The sequence below is a fragment of the Teleopsis dalmanni genome, chromosome 2 (assembly GCF_002237135.1).
Source record: "Teleopsis dalmanni isolate 2A chromosome 2, ASM223713v2, whole genome shotgun sequence".
In the NCBI taxonomy this organism is placed as follows: Eukaryota; Metazoa; Arthropoda; class Insecta; order Diptera; family Diopsidae; genus Teleopsis; species Teleopsis dalmanni.
The window spans coordinates 5,931,345-5,943,730 of NC_051847.1; the positions used below are offsets into that span (position 1 = coordinate 5,931,345).

The 12,386-nt window shown below is 31.8% G+C and overlaps 1 protein-coding gene across 1 annotated transcript in view; it reads right to left on the reverse strand.

Moving 5' to 3' along the window:
• The window catches only part of LOC119678908 (CDK5 and ABL1 enzyme substrate 1-like), a gene marked incomplete at its 3' end in the record, with an annotated part of 144,170 nt that overhangs the window by 41,276 nt on the left and 90,508 nt on the right, over positions 1–12,386 (reverse strand).

A 12,386-nucleotide genomic window follows, 5' to 3' on the forward strand; every position in this document is an offset into this window, starting at 1 on the left:
CTGCACATTTTTATTATCAATTTTTTGTATTCAGCAGCATTCCTTATTCATAATCAGCATTCTTCATATGTACTAAGCAGCGCGAATATTTCTCATATTTTTAAACCAAACTCCTGTGCGGAGGAGGAATGCATGCAGGAGGTGCGCTTGCAGGAGGTACTCGACGTCGTCGATAGTCAAGCAGAATTTGTTACTTTTGTAAATATTTCAAAAGCTTTTCTTATTGCAAATCAGAAAAATTATTAAAATTGACTGCTAAGTGCAACAACAACATCCCCAGTAGGAGCAACAACTGCTGCCGTTGCTTAAACAACAGCACAGCAGTCGAAATAACAGCAGCAGCTATTGGCATGCCGAGCTGCAACATCAAGTGCAATCATCTTCAATTTCAGCTCATTGCAAATTAATCGCGTATTTTTGCTGGAAAATCTAAAAAAAAAGATAAATGAAGATGAAGATGAAAATTTTAAATGAAAGAAAAAAACAAGAAAATCGTATTGAAAATAGATCTCCTAGATTTTTTTTCCGGAATGTTTATTCTGAAACTTGTTGTTAAGACGTTGCCAGATTGGTGCTTTGTTGGTGCTGCGACTGCTGCAATTGCTGCTACCGCTGATAATGTGTAAAATGAGTGGAAGAAGATTGCAAGCAAAACAAGCGGGAAGCAGTTGGCAACATACAAATGCAGTTTATTTCGTAATTTTTCCTTTTATTCTTAGAAGTTTAGCTTCTTTTTTTGAGATATTTTCGTGATAAAAATAATTTTCTATCTTTTTTCACTCATCTTACCAAAGTCACTTTGCTCATGTTCATAATGAAAATTATAATCTACTCATTGCTCATCTCCGCTGTGCTTTCTTTCCACTGATTTGTGCGGTGCAGGGGAAAAAACTACACATGAATAAGAAATTGGCAAAATTCTTTCGCAGGATAAATGAGGAAACTTAATCCTGAAAAGAAAAACAAGTTGTTTTTAAATTAGACACAGTGAACAATTTTCATTACTACTGGATACTATATAGTCCACAGATGAAAACAAACAGTACTAAATAAGAGGGACTTCAAGGACGAAATTTGTTTACTACCAGATTAGCAAAAGTATAAAGACCGTTAATCTTTTCGCTTAAAAAATTTTCTAATCTTATATTAGAGAGGTAATACCAATAACCATTATAGACACTAAACTATTACACTGAAACTAAATTATTTTTCCAATAATTTTATTGATTTTATAGGATTTTAATTTTATAGGATTTGGATTAATTTCTCATATTATTAGACAAGAATCAGGAAAAAAGAAAACTTTGGCCACAACTTATTCTCTAATAAAATGTGGTTGGTAATCAAAGTAATGTTTAGAGCGATATTTTGAATAACTACCAGACTAATATAACACAAGTCCTTAGAAGTACGCTAAGGTGTCTGTCGTCGTTAAAACGAAGTTAAGGGTTATTGCCTAGTAATCTGATAGGTCTTTTTGTCTTGTATTACGACCTTGAGCAAAGAAAGTTTCAGTATCTACTTGTAAGCGGATGCGATTTTTAGTAACATCCTATTTAATTATCCAGCTTTGATCTTGACTATAAAGACAAACTAAGCTAGAAGTTTTATACCCGATTGATATCAGAAATTTTTCTGTTCAGTTAGAATCAATTAGGATCGGCTATCTGTCATGGTCTGAATATTCGGATCTATTGGTATCCGTATTTATATTCTGTGTGTAGCTCATTTAAGTTAATTTCACTAAGATAATTTGAAAGATTGTATTTCCCCCGCTAGTGAACGTTAACCGGATTTTTAAACAATAATCTACTTTTTCTTTTACACATATCAACATCGATATGTCCAACAGTTTTTGATTTTGTTTCTCCACAGCTGTAAAAGAGTTCCACAAACCTATAGGTAGAAGAATTACGAAAATTAAAATATACCTTAATTTAAAAGATGCAATACTACCACCTACAACTGAAGTTTGTTGTCTTGAAATATTAATGAATTTGAAAATATATGTTATCCTTAATACACTTATGGAGCCTTAGAGGAATTGACCATCAATGTCCGTAACAAAATATAATAAAATCATTTCAAACTTTCAGGATTCTTTATGAACAAAAAAAAATAATATTCCAATCGCTCAAATAAGAAATTGCATTCCAATATGTTTCCAATAATTCATAAGTTTTTTACAAACCCAATCATTGCTGTATAATTTGTCTGATATTTGAAATGCGGGTGTATATCCTTGTCATTGAAAGTATTGAGTATATTCACTCCTTGCTGTTGCCACTGACGAAGTGTTAACGTCGTGTTTGTTGAGTTCTTTCTGCAGGAGGCAGGTCATGTGTAGGGTATCCTTTACAAATATATCCAGCAAATATATTTCAATGATTAATGATTGGTGGCAACATTTGTTGTTGTTATATTTGCAGTTGATTTGATTTGGTCTGCGTTCTTTTTTTCGAACTCATACGGACATTGAAGGGTTCATCTCAACCAAGTCGAGACCGATTTGAATTTTATTAACTTTGACGGAGAGGAAAGAGCTAAAATACATTTATTAACAAGCACTTAGACTATGAAGCATTAGCACAATAGCAAAATAGCATGAATAAATATTGAGTGCCTTCCTGTCTGAGTTGTAGCGATTTCAATAAATATCAAAATATAGCACTGCTTCTTTATATACTTATTATAACAGAATAATTATGATACTTCATTTAGAAAATATTAAAAATTAAAATAAAATTATACATCATTACAAACCATCCACTCTCCGCATCACTAAAAGTTAACTACACTTCGTGTATAGATGCATCCTTTGGCACTTGGTATATGAAATCTCTTTAAAATGTTTCAGAAATGTTAACATTTGTGCTCGCTTTAACGTCATTAGGCCTCCTAATAAGTTTCTTTTGATCTTAATTACAAGCCAAGCATTTTTCCAATATTTACCAAATCCCATTTGGTTTATGTAAACTTCGTTTAAGGTCCTTCTCTAATGTCAATTCTGGCGCTTATCAATGCATTGATGACGTACTACTTAGGGCAAAAGAACATCCCACCAAGGGATGAAGCAGCAAAATATTTACTTTTCCAACTCATGGCTCTCACGACAAGTTACTTTGGCTGACGTAAAACAAATTAAAATTATATAACATTTTTTACGGGGTGATTTGCTGGGGTAACTGGCAATCTGCTGATATGTTGACAGTGATTATTTGCTGACACAAAAGAAAAATACTTTAAAATTGACAATTAGACTTTGGGAGTGTCGCAAAATCTGTCAAATTAATTTTTATATTTTCCTTGTATTTTTCTTTTTTTTTTTTTCATTTGTTTAGCGATAAAATCTCGACGTAATGTAAAATAAATTTATCTTGACAAATTTGAATTTGAATTCGGATCTATTGAAATTTTTGCTGTCTCCAGGATGACAAACAGATTTTGCAGTTCAAACGTTTGACAGTCTTTAAACGTTAATGTCAAATTAATTTGTTACTGACTCTGGAAGTTACTGCTTCTTAACATCAATATTAATATTTTCTTATATTCTGAGGTTATTTACTTTAATTTAAAATTAATAACGAGTATCTTAATAATTATATTTTTGAAGGTAAATATCAATATAAAATCAAATTTTTAAAAATATATACATTGGAATATATATATGGAATATATATATGGAATATATATATGCAATATATATATATATATATACAATGGCATAGCCAGGGTGAATGTGTGATAAACTTATCTTTTTGTTAGCGAAAGATATCTATTTATATGCCTCATCCATGAGGTACTCAATGATTAAGTGGAAGAGCAATTAAAGTTCCTCTAAAGTAATTTAAAATAGATAAAAATTAATAAAACACTGATTTAGAATAACACGATTTAAGTGTACTTTGCCTTGGTTAAGTAATGCATGGGTCTAGGGTTCGCAGTTAAGATTTTGCAACTCCTGATACTTGTCCAAAAATTATATACAAACAATTACACCAACAGAATTTTCCAAAGACTACTGATAATAGATTTTTGGCGATATCTGAATCAGTGATTTGGTCAGCATAACAACTTTCTTATCAAAAAATTTCTTTTGAATTTTAAAACTTTACTCAAAAGATGATTAGTTTTTCAGATTGAAATAGATTTCTTGTCATACGACAGAAGCGTCTAAAGTTGGAAATTACATCGCAATAATAATAAATGTAGAAGAATCAAGTGATAAAGGAAGTAGAACCGCATACGTACCGTTCTTATGAGTCGTATTGTTACCCGAGTTGAACTTGAGAAAACTTTGAGAAGGACTCCTTATTTAATATTCCAATACTTTCTCCAATTTTTTAAACAACATCCTTGCTGTAGAAAAAAGTATAGTAATACTTGCAAATATTATAGTATAATTCATTTGAATTGAAATATATAGAGTTTCAGCATACGGTGGGACGTTGGGACAGCGCACCGTTCAACAAGTGACCCCACTGAAGTGAAAGATTAGCCGAAGTAAACCACGAAACTATTTGGGTCCTTTTTCGTCCTTCTATTCTCAGATGTCGTTATTGAGTTAAAGCTGGAATGGCTTCTATTCACATGAGTTTCAACATAAATAAAAAAAATTAGAATTCTATAAATTTACAGTTCTGCTAATACAGCTTCAGTTTTTTTTCGTTATAAAACCAAGTTCTGAGCCATATTCATATGTCTGATAATATAGCATTAAATTTTCTATGATAACGTATTAAATTGTTCCATAGAGATGTATATATTACTGAACCAAAATACCTTAGCAGGACAATTTATTTTTCGTTCATTAAGAAAATATTTCCAAATTATTTCAACATAGAAAATTTCTCTTTTCAAAAATCTCTTTTTACGATAATGTAATAATTTTCTGATTCTTACAAAAGTTGCCTACACATTGTCACTGCGGCTTATTTCTTTATGAACACAGAAACTTCAAAGTATCTCGGATTAAGTCCATCTAATAGTTAGGTCACTACAAAGCTCAACTTAATCACTTGAGTAAATATTGTTTAGATTATTGACAGATTTTTACATTGGAGTAATATTGACATATTAACTTTATGGGTCGTTACTAAATATCATAGTTATACTCTTAAGCGTAAAGTCTAAGACTTTTAAGAACAAAATGGTGGAGAGATGTGGTCTTGTTCATGGAGGTATGAATGTGAAAATGGAACTAACTTTTTATGGATCTAGTTAGTCGTTGTTGTACAAGAACTCCTATATTAATATTAAGAACTTCATTATTATAAAATCTGTTCAGTCGATGAACTATTAAAATAGAGACTATAATATACAGTACGAATTTCATTAAGTAACATCTGCTTCTGTTTTCGCATCTCATTACACTATTCTGGTTTTGATAATAGCATTATTATAAACAATACCAACGGATCATTTTTGGGTTGGGTGTTCCGTGATTAAAACTATGTAAATGGCTGGGGCTTACTATCATACGTTACAACCTAAATGAAATATTTTCATGCAGTACTAAGATTGACAGTATTAAAGATTCAGACTTTCAGATTAACTGAAAGTTTTGTTCCGGAAGGTAAACTCTAATAACTCGAAACATTCTGATATACATATAGCTAATTTGTAATCTGAATGAAATATTTTCTAAAAAATTATAATCAATTAATGGTTTTCGTACACATGAAAAAGTTTCTTCTCATGTAAAAAAGTAAGTAGCTTTCTTTCATCTTAAAATTATCAATAAATTACAGAAGTTACATATTTTGATATTCATACTCACATAATCGTATGTTGCCTTTTTGCATTCTTGTCATATTAATCCTACTTGACTGATTTGATTTGGAGTTCCGTCATTGCTCATATAAAATGCAAACTTAAATGAAAAGAGAGAAAGCATAAATAAAAAGGGAAGATAAGTGGAATATGTACGTCATCATTCACAATGAGCACCATTTCCTTCCGCTTTCCGACGATGACTCAGGTGTTTTCTTATGTCATCATAAGCAGCACTCATGTATGCTGTCAGATACAAAATGTGCAAATCTTCACAATTTGTATTGTCAAAATTGTGTCAGTGCAAAAGAATAAAAAGCGAAATTTACGCGTCATATGACAAACAAATTGATCAGATGAGCCTAGGTAGATAGAAATGAAGTTATAAAAGCGGCAGACCCGACCAAATACAAAATGGCGTAGCGGGTTTTGCAGTTGGATTTTAACAATAGTAATTTTCCAAAGGAAATAAAAGCTTATGTGTACACATTTGCCTTCTCTTAATATCCGCACACGTCGCACTTCAACATGTATGAGTAATGGCGGTAACAATGACTAACATTTTTTATTATGCTTTTTGCCTTGCATAATTTTAGGCTCAAAACAATTACTTTTGTAACAGAGGATGGCTTCTTTTTATAAAAGACATTTAAAGAATTTCTGTCTTAAGTCTGATTAAGTGGCAAAAGTATATCTTATTTTTGAAATTTTAAGCTGTCATTTTTTCACGAAGTATGTGTTTCGGCTAATGTTTATCATTGCATTGCAGAATTTCGTATACAAATAAACTACAATTATATCTTTTATCTCTATATTGCAGATGATTCAGTTGATGTCACCTCCGAACCAGATGACCAGGACATATCAGTTGCGGCTGCCTCACACAACCCTAACAAAGGTCAGCTTGAGGTTCAGTTAGGTGGTGCGGTTACATTACAATGTCCTCAAGGTAATTTTTAACGATTCTAATTTCTGATTGTTACTAAGAAGACATGAGAGAAAATTTGTAAATTTATTAAACAAATTAAGAATGGTGAAAGATTTTAACAGAATTGTTTCCTTCCATTTTTACTAAATTCATTACAAATGAAGAAATGCTATATCTTCAGTTCTGAGCTTCAAATTCAATTAGGTTTTTGAGTGAAATGTTGAACATCATTAATTAAGACAATTGAAAATTAATTATGCGTGCAATGCTATTCACTCTTTTTCTTTGTTCCGCATCCATTTAGGCAAGCACCTCTATTTCAAGTGGCAGAAGCCTCAATTAAGCAGACAACAAGAAATTTCACTTCAATTAACAAATGCAAAAATATCCAAAATTTAATTTCTATAAAAGTTACAAAAAATACTTAAAACAAAAATGCGCACACTTGCTTCAATGCCCGAAAGCAGACTACTAAACAGCGTTTAAATGTAATCGTAATTTATTGTCTACAACGATTTCGACAGTCGAAACGTAAAGTTCGTAGCTAAAATCAATTAAAGAAATTAAAATTTTATGCTTTCAACTCAATTAATTAAATTATTTTTGCGCGAAGTGGGCGGTAAACAAGTACAGAACTTTTTTTTCATTCCTAAAAGTATGCAACATTTCTGTGTAATACTTCGGTACTTGTCTCAACTTTTTCGTTACTTTTTCACAATTCGTATATTTACGAATTTGTTTATACGAAGTTTGCTTAATGTTCTTGTTTCGTAGGTTCCTTAGGCTGTTGGTCACATTTGGATCCAGTGACAGCACGTTTGCGCGGTCTTGGTCATGGTTTGTCAACGCCCACTGGACAATTTTCGCTAAAGGATGTCGTTTATCAGGATGCTGGTACATACAAATGTATTGGGCAATCGCCAACAAATAAGAAAAAATTGGAAGTACTGCAGACCGTTGGTGTGTTAGTTAAAGGTGAGTCATTTCACATTTTTAACTCAATTTGAATTTCGTTGATTTAATTTTAATTAATAGCAGAATGAAAACTCCTTTCATCAAATGATTCAATCACATATATTATATCTTTTCTGATATTTAAATTGAAGGCAGTGCTTTCTGATCTTTAATGATAATGAGAATAATAACACAATTTAGAATTAATTACTTATTTTATGATTTCACGTGTAGATTAGGAGTTTCTTTGTGTACAAAACAAGTGTAATAGATTTTTTCGTTATGCTATATAAAATATAATAAAAAACGGTTCCGAGGGGGAAGAAGTCTTGCCGAAGAGGGGGTGTTTTAGTCCGTACACTACATATTAATGTTAGGGAGTCGGACACACTATTCCAACAACGGTCGGTTTGACGGCCGAAGTATACTTCATTTTAAAATAAGATCTCGCAGCGATTACTGCATAAAGATAATGCAGCTTAACTATTCGATGAGAACAACTCTCTTCATATAAATAACTTTCATTTAAGAAATAGTATGAATATTCATCTAGAACCAGGCATTTTTTGTTTAAAGTTTCGCAACAATATAGTTTTCAGTGACATCTTTATCATTTCGGAACTTATTTAGTACAGTGAATGTCTCCTCTTGTGTTAAGGTAGGGTAGGATAGGAATGGTTTTTGACATCGTTAATAGATCCTCAATTAGTGAAACTGTACTTAGTATTTCATTTGTTATATATTTGTACATATTTTTCTTGTTCACTGTATGTAAATGTTTATATGTATAATGCACATATAATGTATATAAGAAGGCAATGTGAATATAAACAATTAAGCGTAAAATAGCTTATTTAAGCAATAGTATGAGTTAGTTTAAGTCATTTGTAGTTCAACATCTTAAATATTTTTTATGTTTATTGAATCTTTTCATCAATATCCTGAAAGTTATACTAGATATTAATCACAATACCCAGCATTGTGATTACACATATCCTTGCTTTACGGATTTTGTCAGCTTATCTTCTGCTCTTCTAGTGCCTGTTTGTTTGTTTATATCGCTTTTATGTTTTACCTTCTCCTTATTTTCACTCTACTTCAGACTTTAAGATTTTATTTCTTACCTGAATGACTCAATTGCAGTCCTTGTCGACAATGGCTGTGAACTCACACCTTTCCTCCTTCATATGCTTTGTTTGGTATTTTGTTTGGAAAACACTTCACTTACACATTTGGTTGATATTTTCTTGTCTTGTCTTTTTACCTTATAAATCCGGTATTGGTTTGCTGCATAAGTTTGTCATCACACTTGCCTGGGTGTCTCAGCATTATATTCTCACTGCTTGAACATTTGGACATATTATGTATAGTGTGTTGGCGCCCCTTTGGTTAGACGCTGCAAGGCATCGTTGCAGCACAGCAACAATTTTGTACTTTTATTTATTTAATGCCACTTACCAAGCTTATTGCACCATAACTGTTTCGCCACGAGTATGTCTCTCGACACACCCACACAACCACACAACCGCACAACCACATACGCCCACCTGCATTCATTGTCATGACAGATAAGTTGTTGCTATACACTTTGGCATATTTGTCTAAGATTTCGATTATTGTTGCCTTTGTAGTTCGCATAAGCAAATTGTACACATTTAATGGTGTCTCATGCATAGTCAAGTATCTGCCACTCTTCCAGAAAACTTCGTATATCTTCAGTTCCAGCTGCTGTGTTTGCATTGCACTCCGGGGAATTTTGACAACTCGGTCTGTGTATTTGACAGTCAACTAACATTCTTGGTTTGGCTTGGGTTGTCTCTTTTGCTCTTTCACTTGTTTGTTGTTTAGTTATGGCTGCGCTTGGCTTTAGTTGATAACTCGCTTAAGCAAACGTTTGTAAATGTCATTGCCACAAAGACGTACGTTCTGCTTGTAGTTGCCACACTTCGAAGTTGTTGCATTTATCGTTATTAGTATTAAGTACTAAGGACTTAACAGTAATGAGTACCTACAGCTTTTCCAATTGCTGCAAATGTCCTGTAATTGTGTTACAGACGAATGCGCTTTACTCTACTTCGCTCAAAGTGAAAATGATAAGATTTTTGAAAAATGGCTGGAAAATAGAAGAAGAATAAGTAAATTACCTGTGACAAGTTGAAACTGACTTATTGTAGATAAGTTATTTTGAAACTCATTTAACTTCATAAATCAACTATAAGCAAATTCCTCATCTGCCAAGCTTCATGACTTGACATTTATCTTATTGGCAATTTCTTCAATATTTCAAATTGGAATTCATATCTTATTTCAGTTATTGCTTTTTTTGTTAATAATTTTTGACACATTTTTACATTGCAATTTTTGATTGGATATTTTAAATCTAATCATCAATCATTCGACTTGTGGCAACTGCCATAACTGGTCATGCAACCGAAAATCAAAATTTAAACAGTAGACATGACTGTTAGTTGACTACGAAATAATGAATTTGTTTGATTTGGAACCAATTTATGTATCTTTCATTAATATCTTATTCACTCAGCACTCTAAACTATCACTTTCCACAAAGCAATTTGATCTTAAGAATCTTCAAATGATGTTTAGCAATAGAAGTGTTAAGTGCGTACACTCAACAATTTTTAATATAAATAAATATATAAATAATTATTTAAAAACCTTATACTAATCTATCTTTTTATTTCAATAATACACGGAATAAAATTTTAACCGTGTGTATTGAAGAATTAAGTCAATTAAAACTCCAATAAACAAATAGGTTCAAAGTCAGCTGGTAACCGTGAGACTAAAGAGTTTGTTTCTCCTTCCAACTTCATTGAAATATCTCTTCTCTTCTCTCCAATAAAACATTGGTAAGCCTGTTGTCAATTTGTCTGGCGGGTTACTTTGTTCTGCGTCATCTTCTCAACATAATAAGCCTGCATTAAAAGACAAAATTAAAGTTGTACTTTTTGGAGGTACATGATACATGATAAAATATGAGATCGACTTCTAGTATTTTCTATGCATCTGTTCTCATAATATGTGAGTGCATCTCAAAGACATAGAAAATATTTTATTTATATTTTAATGTCCACAAATTACAAATAATTTTTTCCATAAAATAGTTTATTCAATTCACTCACTGCGTATTATGAATAAAATTTAAATAAATATGTAAATGTAAATTAAAATATTTCTTTTCTTTTTATTTAAAACTTTATTCGAAATTATTTTAATAACTGCAACAGCAGAACAACAATTAGTTATGGTTATAAAGTCACTCAGTTGTAAACACCTAAAATTATGCTACAAAATTATTTCAAACTTCTAGACAAACTGCTAACTTACACAGAGACGAATTAAGTTATTTGCAAGTTTACGCTTCATGTCAACTAATTACGAATGCATAAATCAAAAATCTTTTGTGAAATTCCCTGAACTACTTCAGCTTTTTACCAAAGCAGCTAATCAACATTACTGAAAACATCGCATGCTCGCACACAGGCATACACGCACAAATACACAACGCAAACAGATGCATATACTCTGACATTTAAATTTTTATACTAGCAACAGTAGCAGTATACGAGCACTAATACTACAACAACACTAGCAACAACGGAACTAATGACAACAATCAGAAAATCCTTTCTGACATTTTAATGCGAAAGTTTAAATGAAGTGGGGAGACTTGCCCCCAAAAGATGCAAGCTTCTGACGCATTGCATTTGCTACTTCAGCCATGGCTGAAACTTTCGCTTTGACAAAATACGAGTATTGCACCAAAAGGCAATGGCTGCTTTCTTCTGTTGCCACTCTTCTGCTCTTTATCGGGCCTTCCTTATTCCTTCGGCTTGTGTACTCGTTCGTAGTTACTTAATGCTTAATTAGTAAAAAAACAAAGTGCAAAGTATTTAATTTGTACGCAGCAATTTTATTAGTAATAAGCAATCACAAAAGCTTGAGAGTAGCTTCTGCAAATATTTGTTTTTAAGTATCTTAAAGGAAAACAACTTTTGTTCCTCATCCCCAATTTCACTACTGAAGCTACTCTATGGTAACCCTGGGAACGAAAGTTATTCTATATTATTTTTAATAAATTTGCTGAAGTTAATAAGCCAACAGAGAAATTACCCATAAAGGAAAGTGAAGTGCATTTGCAATATTGGAAAAACTTTTTGATTGCAATTTGAAGTATTATCATTTGATCTGAAGACAATGGAAGAAGAGTAAATAAACTGAGTCCGTCACACACACATAAATAACTAACAGATAATTTATTCTTTTTAATGATAGCTTTTTCATTTACTTTCTTATTTACCTGTCATGCTATGATAGTAACCTTAATAAAAACTTGAGGTAACTATGTGTGTGTAGGTGTGCAAAAGCCAGAGAAACATATCCAACTATGACTACTGACTCTGTACTTTTTCCTTTAAATATGATTTCTCTCTTTCACAATTTCCAATTGCTGATGCTACTCAGAAAACAGAGCATTGACCATATTTTTATCATTAAAAAGTTTATACCACAAGTCTTACTTTTAAGATTGATATTCAACAATAACGCATTAACTCACTTTCAACAAATTTACCTATCCATGGTTTAGTTCTAGCATCTTATCATAGATCCGTCTACAAATGCCATGAATAACATGAATAACAAATGAACAATAGATGCCAAGCATCTATTTAGATCTATCTCTTGACTTAAGGGGTATCAGCTCAAAAGT